This window comes from Bombina bombina, chromosome 8 (assembly GCF_027579735.1).
Source record: "Bombina bombina isolate aBomBom1 chromosome 8, aBomBom1.pri, whole genome shotgun sequence".
Taxonomy (NCBI): Eukaryota; Metazoa; Chordata; class Amphibia; order Anura; family Bombinatoridae; genus Bombina; species Bombina bombina.
Window position 1 is genome coordinate 45,593,167 of NC_069506.1, and position 12,628 is coordinate 45,605,794.

General features: G+C 35.6%; 1 protein-coding gene across 1 annotated transcript in view; it reads right to left on the reverse strand.

The window, feature by feature from the left end:
- PLCH2 (phospholipase C eta 2) overlaps positions 1-12,628 on the reverse strand; it is a 974,668-nt gene that overhangs the window by 497,877 nt on the left and 464,163 nt on the right. The window lies entirely within an intron of this gene.

Sequence of the window (12,628 nt, forward strand, 5' to 3'; positions counted from 1 at the left end):
AGTAATGGCTCTAATAGCTTTTACTATATGCGTTTTTGCTAATACAAGTTTAATGCAAAAACTTATATTCAAAACTAAATGGACATATGCATTTTAGTGTTGGCTAGGATGTTCATTAAAAAAGACAGTAAAGTCAAAATTAAATTTCATGATTCACAAAGAGCATGTAATTGAAAAAAAAAACTTTCCAATTTACTTCCATATTTAAAATGATAATTTATATGCACACTTTCTAAGGCACCAGTTCCATCTGCGCATGAGCATGTGCAAGAATTCAGTGTATACATAAAAAAGTGATTGGTCAATGGATGTCATGTGATGCAGGGGACAAGGAAATGGAAGTAAATTTGTCTGAAAAAAAATCTACTGCTAATTTGAAATTCAGAGTAAATGCTATTGCGTTGAGTGTTTATTTCGCAATTCTTGATTATACAAATAGACTGTATTTAAAGGTCCTTTTATCTAAGACAACCCGTATCACTTTACATTAACTTTTGTTTCTAACTCAACATGATTTTTTTTGTTTGTACTGAGTCAAAGGATTGATATATAAAACACATCAGCATCAAAAAAGAGGCATCATTTGTTTGATGTGTCATTCTCGCTTTAAGGTTAAAGCATCTATTTTTATTTATTTTTGAAGAATTGAATGAAAAGGCACAGTTGCTTATAAAAAATAATCAAGGTACCTCTGGAGCAAAGGTCTTTTGTTAGCGAAAAATAAATAGATAATATTTATTAGACACGTGTATTCGGCTATTTCCACAGATCTTTGTGTTTTACATTTTCACATGAATAAATCCAGGCATCTAAAAGAACTGAATGCTGCTACCTGCGGCCATATTTCACATTTGTTTGAGAAATAAATCACCAAATTCACATGCCTAATATTTAATATATAAACCTACTAGATTTTAGAAAAGCAGAATCATTAAAAAAAATAAAAGAAAATGAACAATCTCCAATACAAAAAGAGACTCACATGGTAAAAACTACAGATGATTTCCTAAGAAGCAAAGAAGTTCAAAGGGACAGTCAACACCAGAATTTTTGTTGTTTTAAAAGATAGATAATCCCTTAATTACCCATTCTCCAGTTTTGCATAACCAATACAGTTATAATAATATACATTTTACCTCTGTGATTATCTTGTATCAAAGCCTCTGCAGACTGAACCCTTATTTCGTTTCTTTTGACAGACTTGCATTTTAGCCAATCAGTGCTCACTCCTCGGTAAATTCATGTGCATGAGCTCAATGTTATGAAACACATAAACTAACAAATTAACTAACGCCCTCTAGTGGTGAAAAACTGTCAAATGCAGAGGCGGCCTTCAAGGTCTAAGAAATTAGCATATGAACCTCCTAGGTTTAGCTTTCAACTAAGAATACCAAGAGAAAAAAACAAAATTGGTGATAAAAGTGAATTGGAAAGTTGTTTAAAATTACATGCCCTATTTGAATAATTAATGGGGTTTTTTGGACTTGACTGTCCCTTTTACCCTGTGACTGCCAAATAAAGCTGTACTACCTAGCAATGCTTTCTTTGGCAGACAACAAGTTAAATAAGTCTTAATGCCTCAATCATAATTAGTATTTATTTTGGTTTTCCCCCTTGGGTCATTTTGCTTGACCTAAGCAATTCATGTTCACAGCAGTAAACTGCAAAAGAATTACAAAAACATAATTAACAAAGAAACAATAAAGATTACAGTGAAAATGAGAAGATTGAATACAAACACACCAGTAGCTTCCTAAAGTAAAATAGCTGACTTTTTATCTTACATATGCTGTAAATGTCATATATCAGTATGGAAAAAAGGAAATGATTCTACTGAATAATTTGACAAATAATTTGCATTTATCAGAAGATAACCTTTTCATCTGTCTGCCCATTTTGCAGTTTTAATATGTTTTCCTAGAATTTAAAGATTGCGAAAATATTTGGATTGGTTTTCAAGACAAAATTCTTATGTGATTTGATGCATGCCTTCGACCCACTGCTTTTGGAGACATTGGCCTCTATTTAACAAAGTCTGGTGGACCTGATCCGACAGTGCGGATCAGGTCCGCCAGACCTCGCTGAATGCGGAGAGCAATACGCTCTACATATTCAGCATTGCTCCAGCAGCTCACAAGAGCTGCTGGTGCAACGCCGCCACCTGCAGACTCTCAGCCAATGGGCCTCCAGCAGGGAGGTGTCAATCAACCCGATCATACTCGATTGGGTTGATTTCCGGTGATGTCTGTCCACCTGCTCAGAGCAGGCAGACAGGTTATGGAGCAGCGGTCTTTGTGACCGCTGCTTCATAACTGCGGTTTCTGGCGAGTCTGAAGATCATCTGCCCTAAATCCCTGTTTTAGCTATACATCTTACTTAACCACGGTTGTCCGGTAGGGAAAAGTGGGGAAAAATACACTAGATGTATGCAGACAAAAAAATTGTTTCAGAAGAATCATTCATCACTGGGAACCATTTGGTTCAGCTGAATTTTAACAACTTTATGCAGTTGTTAATGGTAATTCATTAACTCTTTATGTCCTATGTGGAATGTTTTAAGTACAATAATGGAACAGCTTGACGGCAATTTAAACTTCAATTAACAGCTAGTGCTACTGCTACAAGACAGCAGTAGCATAGAAAGGTAGCTTTTTTAAAAAAAAAATTTTTTAATGTGGTTAAGATTGTCATGAAGAAAAATTGATGCTTGCTTACCGATTGGTTGAAAAAGGAATCAATCAACTGACAAGAATATTGCTGGAATGTTATAGAATAGTGTAAGGACTTTACATTTGAAGCCTTTCCTGCCTACAGAATAGCATTGTCTGCCTTTTGTAGTAACATTTTTAATCCTGTGAATGACTCAACTATATTTTTGTGTCTCATACATCTAGTCATTGATTGTTTTCGTTGAAGCCAATGCAATGAATACAACAAGTTAGTGGTTCCTTTTATTTATTTAAATTCAAATGCAAATGTCTAATAAACACACATTTAAGTCACTATTAAGATTTCAGTGCCACCATTTTTAAAATTATACACAGCACATGCACATATACAAATCAGTTTTCTTCTACTGCACATGCTGCTGCTGATATTGCTAGGTACTGGGAATTTTAGTTTTATGCAGATACCAATGTCCCTAACCCCATAAATGTTACTCTGTTGGAAGACAAACATTTTTTAATTAGAAATGTCCCTCTCATACAAGACCTTGGCAATCAGTTATTTTGCTACAATCAGTTATTTTGCTACATACAGTATATACATTGTATATTGAGAAAATTATACGTTCCATTTATCATTGCACAAATGGACAAGGTTCCCAGCTACTTAACCTGTCCGCCTGTGTTTGCAACATGCCAACAATGGAGCACTGTTTTCTCACTGCTCACATTTATTATTGCACAAGGAAGTTCTTGAACAGGGTTGTCCCCTAAATTAATGAGGTTGGGTTGATTTAACCCTGTCACATCTGATGGGTGGAGAGATTAAAAAGCAGCAGTATTCTGATCAATGCTTCTTATAAAGAAGAAATCCAATTTTTTTCTTCTTTCACGATTCAGATAGAACATACAATTGAAAAAAAATAATCCAATTTACTTCTATTGTGAAATTTCTCTCTGCATCCTTTCTTGAAGAAGCAACATTGCACTACTCGGTGCTAGTTGAACACATCTGCTATGCCAATGATAGAGGCATATATGTGAAGCCACTGATCACCAGCTATCTCTCAGTCATGTATTGAAGCCCCTGAGCTTACCTAGGTATTCTTTTTCAACAAAGGATACTGAAAGAACAAAACAAATTAAATAATAGAAGTAAATAGAAAGCTGTCTCTAAATCAGTTTCTGCTTCATCAAAAATGAAGCACGATAATTGCATTCATTAGCTAGAGACTACCCATGTTTTCTTCCCCACAGGACATGTTTTTTGCTTTTAGAAATGATCACATAATACGTTACTAAAAACGCTGTATGTTTGCTGTTGGAGTCCCTATCCTAGTCCAGCATCTAGACCAAGAAACATCTCCAAGGAGAGCGTTTGGCCAACTCTGCACCTGGTACTGTCTTATTTTGATTCACAGTTACACTAGAGGGAAAATACTTTTTCACACTGTTTACTGTATCAATTATTTTATCCCTTTAGTAACAGATGTCTTTGTAAGATTATCTGAAAAAAAAAACACATTTCAGATTTAACTGTGGATATCTTCAAACTTTGTGTAACATGATATATAGAAATGAAGAAATGTTTTGTTCTATTTCTAAGCGTAATCTCAACTAAAATATATTTTATTTATATATGAAACAAATAAGAAGCTCTTACGTGTTAAAGAACTGGCTCATATTTACATAGTTTCAATGAAATATTGATATGAAATTTGGCACATTTTAACAAGTTCAATTATACAAAAAACTGTATAGTTCAGTTCTAATTATACAAATTGTAACACAGAGACGGCATCACCTTTCCTGTTAGCTAAAAGGACCCAGTTTTTAATGAAATATATCTTGCTACATTTCACACTAAGGGCGCTGCTATTACAATTCTGAACAGTAACCCATTTTTAATACAGAGGTGAACATTTTACAATTTGAATTCCAAGTTAAAAACTTTTGAGGAAGAAACTGTTTTTGTATATATTTTTACATCAACTATGTATTATTGATTACTGAAAAAAAAATAATTATATATACAGTATATATATATATATATATATATATATATATATATATATATATATATATACACACACACACAAGGGTGGCAAAATATCACTATGTATGTATGTATGTTTAGTAGCCAGGAGTTAAAAGCTAGTAGCCCAGAGGAAAAAGTTAGTAGTCTACTCAATGTTAAAGATAGGAAAAAGTTGAATTTATAAGTCATCCTGGACCACTGGAAATTTCAAGCCCTTTGTGTGTGTATGTATATATATATATATATATATATATATATATATATATATATATATATATATATATATATATATATATATATATAAAATCAATAAAATAATCTATATAGTCAGAATTAAACTTTCGTGATTCATATAGAGCATGCAATATTAAGCAACTTTTTAATGTACTCCTGTTATCAATTTTTCTTCCTTCTCTTGGCATCTTTATTTAAAAAAGCAAAAATTTAAGCTTAGGAGCCGGCCCATTTTTTGTTTCGCACCTGGATGGTGCTTGCCGATTGGTGTATAAATGTAGCCACCAATCAGCAAGGGCTACCTAGGTGATGAACCAAAAATTGGCTGGCTCCTAAGCTTACATGTTCATTTTTTAAAATAAAGATACCAAGAGAACGAAGAAAAAATAAAAGGAGTAAATTAGAAAGTTGTTTAAAATGTCATGCTCTATCTGAATCAGGAAAATTTAATTTTGACTAACTATTCCTTTAAGATACAAATGAGGTGTTACCAATTGTTTCCCTACTGAGCCATTTATTAATTGGATACAAAGCTAATCAGCTAATCACAAAATGCATATACTTATATAATGTGAATTATTGCACATGCTCAGTAGGAGCGGGTGCCTCAGAAAGCATACATATCAAAAAATTCTGCACATTTAGATACTAGAAGTGAATTGGAAAGTTTTAAACATTGGGTGCTCTATCTGACTCATGAAAGTTTAATTTTGACTTTAGCATTCCTTTAAATTGTTTAAGGACCAATCATTTTAGGCTTATTTTAATATACATCTCACCAAGAATGTTTAGTTGTAAGCCACTAATGTGTCCAAAATGCACAGGTAAAACAACTTTTATTACCAACATAAAAATGTTTACTACATTTAGGCCAATAACATTGGCCACACTGATCATAAAGAACTGATAAAAAAATGGATTTATAGAATTGAGATAACATGTTAGTTACTGCAATTTTGTAACTAAGTTGAAACATTTTTTGCTTTGTAGTATAAAATCAGGGTTGGCTCTAGGTTTTGTGAGGCCATGTGCCAGGAGAAAATCTGAGAGCATTACATTTATCAGCAAACAATGTATTTACATCTTATTTCATTTTCTAGCTTGTGAATAAAAACAAACATTTATGTAGAATTTATTATTTATATTAGGAAGTGGGAGGCATTGCATTCAAAACTTTTACAGACAAATATAGCTTTACCCACACATATATAAATATATCTTATAAATTAATGATATATATATATATATATATATATATAATTCTTTAGTTTATATATTAAATATATAAAAATGTATATGGAATTTTTACATATATGTATTTCCCTTTTTATTTTAATATTTGTATCATTGTTTTTTCCCCATTAAAATTCTAACATTGTGAATGCCAATGGTATTATAATAAAACTTAGCTGAAAAAAGGTAAAAAATGAATTTGACCTTTGTTTTTGACTTCCAGTATTTCAGACACCTAGTTTTATTTGGTTTAGAAGAGTGACTGGAATTTTGAGCACACCTGTTCCTAGTAATCTCTGTGTTGAAGTATTTTCCTAGAAAATGCCATTGCTTTTGATTCAAGAATAAAAGATAGCCACATGAAATTGTGTGACTGTGTTGTCACTTGACAATAAAATTGTGGGTCTACTCCAAGCAAAACAAAACAAAAGAAATCCAACACAGCACTAACTAAATCCAGTGGAGGCTCCTCCACAGGCGCACAGGCGCCCGTGAACCCCAGAGACAAAAGAAGAAAAAATTTTTTTGGCTGAATAAAATATAATTTTTCCAATAGCCCCCCTATTGGAAAAAATATATTTAATTACTCACCAAAAAGGTCAAAGCCAGACTGTGTTTTGAAAAAAAAAGAAAATCCTTTTTCTTTTTAAAAAAACCTCACGTGCAAAAGAGTCTAGATGCCTGGCATACCCCTCTTCCCTTTATTCATAAGAGCCTGCAGGCATCACTCCAACCCAGCCCCTAAACTTCTCTTATTGAACAGTTCAGCCTGTGCGAGTGAGATGCAGACTTCATCACGTGCCGGCGGTTGACAAGGCTCCTCCCCCTCATTGGCACGAAAATGCAGTGCGGGCTAGTCGTTTGAGCTGAGAGGAGCTCATTTTGTTAGCAGAGATGAGTAGAGAGACTCGAGAAGATATTGCAGTCAGAGCACTGAGAACAGACTAATTTTACTAGTTGATGGCTGTGGCGTGCTGTTGATAATACTAGTAAAAAGTATTTTACTCATATGTTGTTAGCAGAGAGTTGTCATGCCATGCCGCTCTAGCCGTTGTTAGGGGCACAGTGTCTCCTTCCCTGCTCGTTGCCAGGGGCTGTGTCGGGTCCGGATGCATGCAGCACTGACATCTTTGCTGCACGCTCCTCTCAGTTGCCGGTCTGGATTCCTGTAGCGCGAATCCTGCACCTATGTAAGTCTCTCAGTAAGATCTATCACTGCCCAAGTATAGGTGTTACTTTGTGTGCTCCTGGGTGCAATAGATCGTTACTACAGTATTGCCTTAATGTGTTTGAACCCTGCCTGTCTGACTACTCTGCCTGTTATACCCCTGAAATGCTGGATTGATATACTGCTGCTGAACCCTGCCTGTCTGACTACTCTGCTTATTAACCCCTGTTGTTCTGGATTGCCTCTTTGTTGCCTAACCCTGCCTGCCTGACCATTCTAGTGGTGTGTCCTTGGACTGCTCTGCCGTTGCCGCTGGGAAATGTCCTGCCTGTGGCGAGTGCCGCCCTCCTCATCTTACTAACTTTCTGCTCTGGGATATTCCCTATCATTCTGGCTCAACGCTAGGATAACAAGACTACTGGCCGAGTTTGGTCTGATAGAGGAGTATCCCACGAGCATTACAGGAGTAGAGAGAGGATTGCAGAGAGCAGACTAATTTTACTAGTTGATGGCTGTTAATACTAGTAAAAAGTATTTTACTAATTTTGTTAGCAGAGTGAGGATTGCAGAGAGCAGACTAATCTTATTCATTGGTGCATGGTGTGAGTCTGCTGAAAGGGGCTTGTTGATATAACTGCTTCTCAGTTTAAAAAAAAATAAAAAAAAGTTATTTTAAAGGACACCAGTTAACTGCTGCAGGCAGCCTTTTTGCAGATACATTGGTGGATGGTGGGAGCCTGGGATAATCTGTTGAGAGGAGCTTGTTTAGTAAGTTTAGTTAAGTTTAAAAGCCAGTTAAAAAATTAACGGCCATATTACGAGTTTTGCGTTATGAGCGGCTCGGTAATAATTTGCAAGTTATTTCCACTGCTCACCTTTAATAGCGCTGCTACTACAGGTTTGCAAAAACCTGACGTTAGCAGGCAATATGGCAGCGTTGAGCTCCATAACGCACACAAATACCAGCGCTGCTTTGTGCTGGTTTTACGTGGTCGTGCACGATTTCCCCATAGATATCAATGGGGAGATCCGGCTAAAAAAAAGCCTAACACCTGCAATAAAGGAGCGTAAAGCTCTGTAACGCAGCCCCATTGATTCTTATGGGGAAATAAAATTTATGTTTAAACCTAACACCCTAACATAAACCCCGAGTCTAAACACCCCTAATCTGCTGCCCCTGACATCGCCGACACCTACATTACATTTATTAACCCCTAATCTGCCACCCCAATGTCGCCGCCACCCACCTACACTTAGTAACCCCTAATCTGCCGCCCCCAATGTCGCTGTCACCTACCTACACTTATTAACCCCTAATCTGCCGCCCCCAATGTCGCCACCGCCGCCACCTACCTACACTTATTATCCCCTAATCTGCCACCCCCAACGTCGCCGCCGCCGCCACTATACTAAAGTTATTAACCCCTAAACCTCTGGCCTCCCACATCACTATCACTAAATAAATATATTAACCCCTAAACCTAACCCTAAGTCTAACCAGCTTGGATTAAGACTTCTCCCAGCTTCGTTGTGGATGGATGTCCGGTCTTCAAAAACTGTAAGTGGATCTTCGGGGGTTAGTGTTAGTTTTTTTTTAAGGGTTTATTGGGTTGGTTTTAATTTTAGATTAGGGACTTTGGGCAACGTAAAAAAGCCAAATGCCCTTTTAAGGGCAATGCCCATCCAAATGCCCTTTTCAGGGCAATGGGGAGCTAAGGTTTTTTAGGTAGGTTTTATTTGGGGGGGTTGGTTGTGTGGTTGGTGGGTTTTACTGTTGGGGGGTTGTTTGTATTTTTTTATTATAGGTAAAAGAGCTGATTTCTTTGGGGCAATGCCCTGCAAAAGGCCCTTTTAAGGGCCATTGGTAGATTATTGTAGGCTAGGTTTTTTTTTTTTTTGGGGGGGGGCTTTTTTATTTTGATAGGGCTATTAAATTAGGTGTAATTAGTTTAAATATTTGATAATTTCTTTTTTATTTTGTGTAATTTAGTGTTTATTATTTTTTGTAATTTAGATAAATGTATTTTGTTAATTTAATTTATTTAATTTTAGTGTAATGTTAAGTTTTAGTGTAACTCAGGTTAGGTTTTATTTCACAGGTAAGTTTGTATTTATTTTAACTAGGTAGCTAGTAAATAGTTAATAACTATTTACTAACTATTCTACCTAGTTAAAATAAATACAAATTTACCTGTAAAATAAAAATAAAACCTAAGATAGCTACAATGTAACTATTAGTTATATTGTAGCTAGCTTAGGGTTTATTTTATAAGTAAGTATTTAGTCTTAAATAGGAATTATTTAGTTATTAATAGTAGGTTTTATTTAGATTTATTTTAATTATATTAAAGTTAGGGGTGTTAGACTTAGGGTTAGGTTTAGGGGTTAATATATTTATTTTGTGTTAGTGATGTGGGAGGCCAGAAGTTTAGGGGTTAATAACTTTAGTATAGTGCCAGCGACATTGGAGACAGCAGATTACGGGTTAATAAGTGTAGTTAGGTGGCGACAACATTGGGGGCAGCAGATTAGGGGTTAATAATATGTAACTAGTGTTTGCGATGTGGGAGTACGGCGGTTTAGGGGTTAAAATGTTTATTATAGTGGCGGCGATGTCCGGAGCGGCAGATTAGGGGTTAATAAATTTATTTTAGTGTTTGCGATGCGGTATGGCCTCGGTTTAGGGGTTAAAAGGTAGTTTATGGGTGCTAGTGTACTTTGTAACACTTTAGTTATGAGTTTTATGGTACAGCTTTGTAACGTAAAACCCATAACTACTGGCTTTCAGTTTACGGTACGGATCTTGTAGTTATAAGCTGTACCGCTCACTTTTTGGCCTCTCAGGCAAACTCGTAATACTGGCGCTATGGAAGTCCCATTGAAAAAGGACTTTTTAAAAAGTGCGGTAGTTATGTTGTGTGACAGCCAAAAAGGTGTGCGGTACAGCTATACCTTCAAGACTTGTAATAGCAGCAGTAGTGAAAAAGAGCCATAAAGATGTTTTTTCACTCGTAACGCAAAACTTGTAATCTGGCCGCTATGAAGCAGTCCCCCTTTTTCAGATATATATTGGTGGATGGTTGGAGGGCTAGCTGGAGACTGGAGTGCTATATAACCGCAAAACTACTTACCTAAAAGTTATATATTTTATATCAACTGCAAATCTACTTAGCAAAATTTATGTATTGTGAACCCCCATTTAAAAAACCCACGAGCTGCCACTGACTGAATCATTTACGTGTTGTAAGTAATAATAGACTTTATTCAATTCTGATAGAAGAAATTCACATACACTGCAAAAAGGGAATGAACCCTTAATGTAGAAGAAAATAACATACATCTCAGGCAATGCTGAATACATCAGTTGTTCTTGACATTGATCAAAACTGGAATTTACTCTAGAATATTATGCTATCATAAGGTGACAGGTGTGCCCTAAACTCCATGAAAATGATTGACAACAGAGTCAGCCAATTAAAAGTAGTGTAGTTGCCTTTTTTCCATTTTGAATCTAGGATTATAAGAGAGGTACCTCATCAATAAATGTTAAAGTGTGGAAACAGGAATGTTGTCAGTTTTTGGGCAGCAATACCAGTGCGCTCAGCAGCAGCAAATAATTTTTATTTATTTTTTTACAAGCCAAGATTCATCTATATTTAAAAAAAACACTGTAGGGACTACCTACAATGTAAATTAACATTGAAGTTATCTTTTTATAGATGCATATCAATTACCATTAGCAATTCCAATTACACACTGCACTGCACAACATCACCATACAAAACAGAAAAAATATGTCACAACTATATAAAATTGCTGTTTTCTTTGCAATGGTCTATTGGTCTTATGTTCATCTGATTCCTGTGATGTTGCCAATCAGAAACCAGATGTAAATTAGCTCTTACTTTCTTGAAAATTACCATAGTGTAATATGCAGGGGGATGGGGTGCACGGCAGAATACTTAAGTATACTTAAAGGAACAGTGTATTTTGTTTTTTCTTTCCATTAATGTGTGTATATATACAGTTAATTTACCTTTCTTTTGTCATTTGAAACATTTGGTTTTGCTTATTGTATCCCCCCCCATACTTAAAATTTTGAAAACTTAAGTACTGATTATATAAAAACTAAAACGTTTAGTTGATATCATGCTCCCAGTAGGGAGTGTGACAGAGATACTAAAATGTTTATTTTCCATTGTTCTACCAATCTATCGGCTAGATCACGAGTTTGGCGTTAGCCTTAAAAAGCAGCATTGAAAGGTCCCAACACTGCTTTTTAACGCCCGCTGATATTACGAGTCAGGCAGGAAAGGGTCTACCGCTCACTTTTCTTCCGCGACTCGGCTACCGCAAATCCCCTTACGTCAATTGCGTATCCTATCTTTTCTATGGTACTTGCCTTACGCTGGTATTATGAGTCTTGGAAGAAGTGAGCGGTAGACCCTCTCCTGTCCAGACTCCTAATGCATTTTAAAGTTAGTAGTTAAGAGTTTTATGGGCTAACGCCGCAACATAAGACTCTTAACTAAAGTGCTAAAAAGTATAATAACACCCATAAACTACCTATTAACCCCTAAACCGAGGCCCCCCACATCTTAAACACTATAATACATTTTTTAACCCCTAATCTGCCGACCGGACATTGCCGCCACCTACATTATATTTATTAACCCCTAATCTGCCGCCCTCAACGTCGTCGCAACCTAACTACACTTATTAACCCCTAATCTGCCGACCGGATATCGCCACCACTTTAATAAATGTATTAACCCCTAAACCACCGCACTCCCGCCTTGCAAACACTAGTTAAATTTTATTAACCCCTAATCTGCCTGCCCTAACATTGCCGACACCTACTTACATTTATTAACCCCTAATCTGCCACCCCCAACGTCGCCGCTACTATATTAAAGGTATTAACCCCTAAACCTAAGTCTAAACCTAACTCTAACCCCCCCCCCTAACTTAAATATAATTTAAATTAAACTAAATAAATTTAACAAAATTAAATAAATTATTCCTATTTAAAACTAAATACTTACCGATAAAATAAACCCTAAGCTAGCTACAATATAACTAATAGTTACATTGTATCTAGCTTAGGGTTTATATTTATTTCACAGGCAACTTTCTATTTATTTTAACTAGGTACAATAGTTATTAAATAGTTATTAACTATTTAATAACTACCTAGTTAAAATAAATACAAATTTACCTGTAAAATAAATCCTAACCTAAGTTACAATTACATCTAACACTACACTATCATCAAATAAATTACCTAAA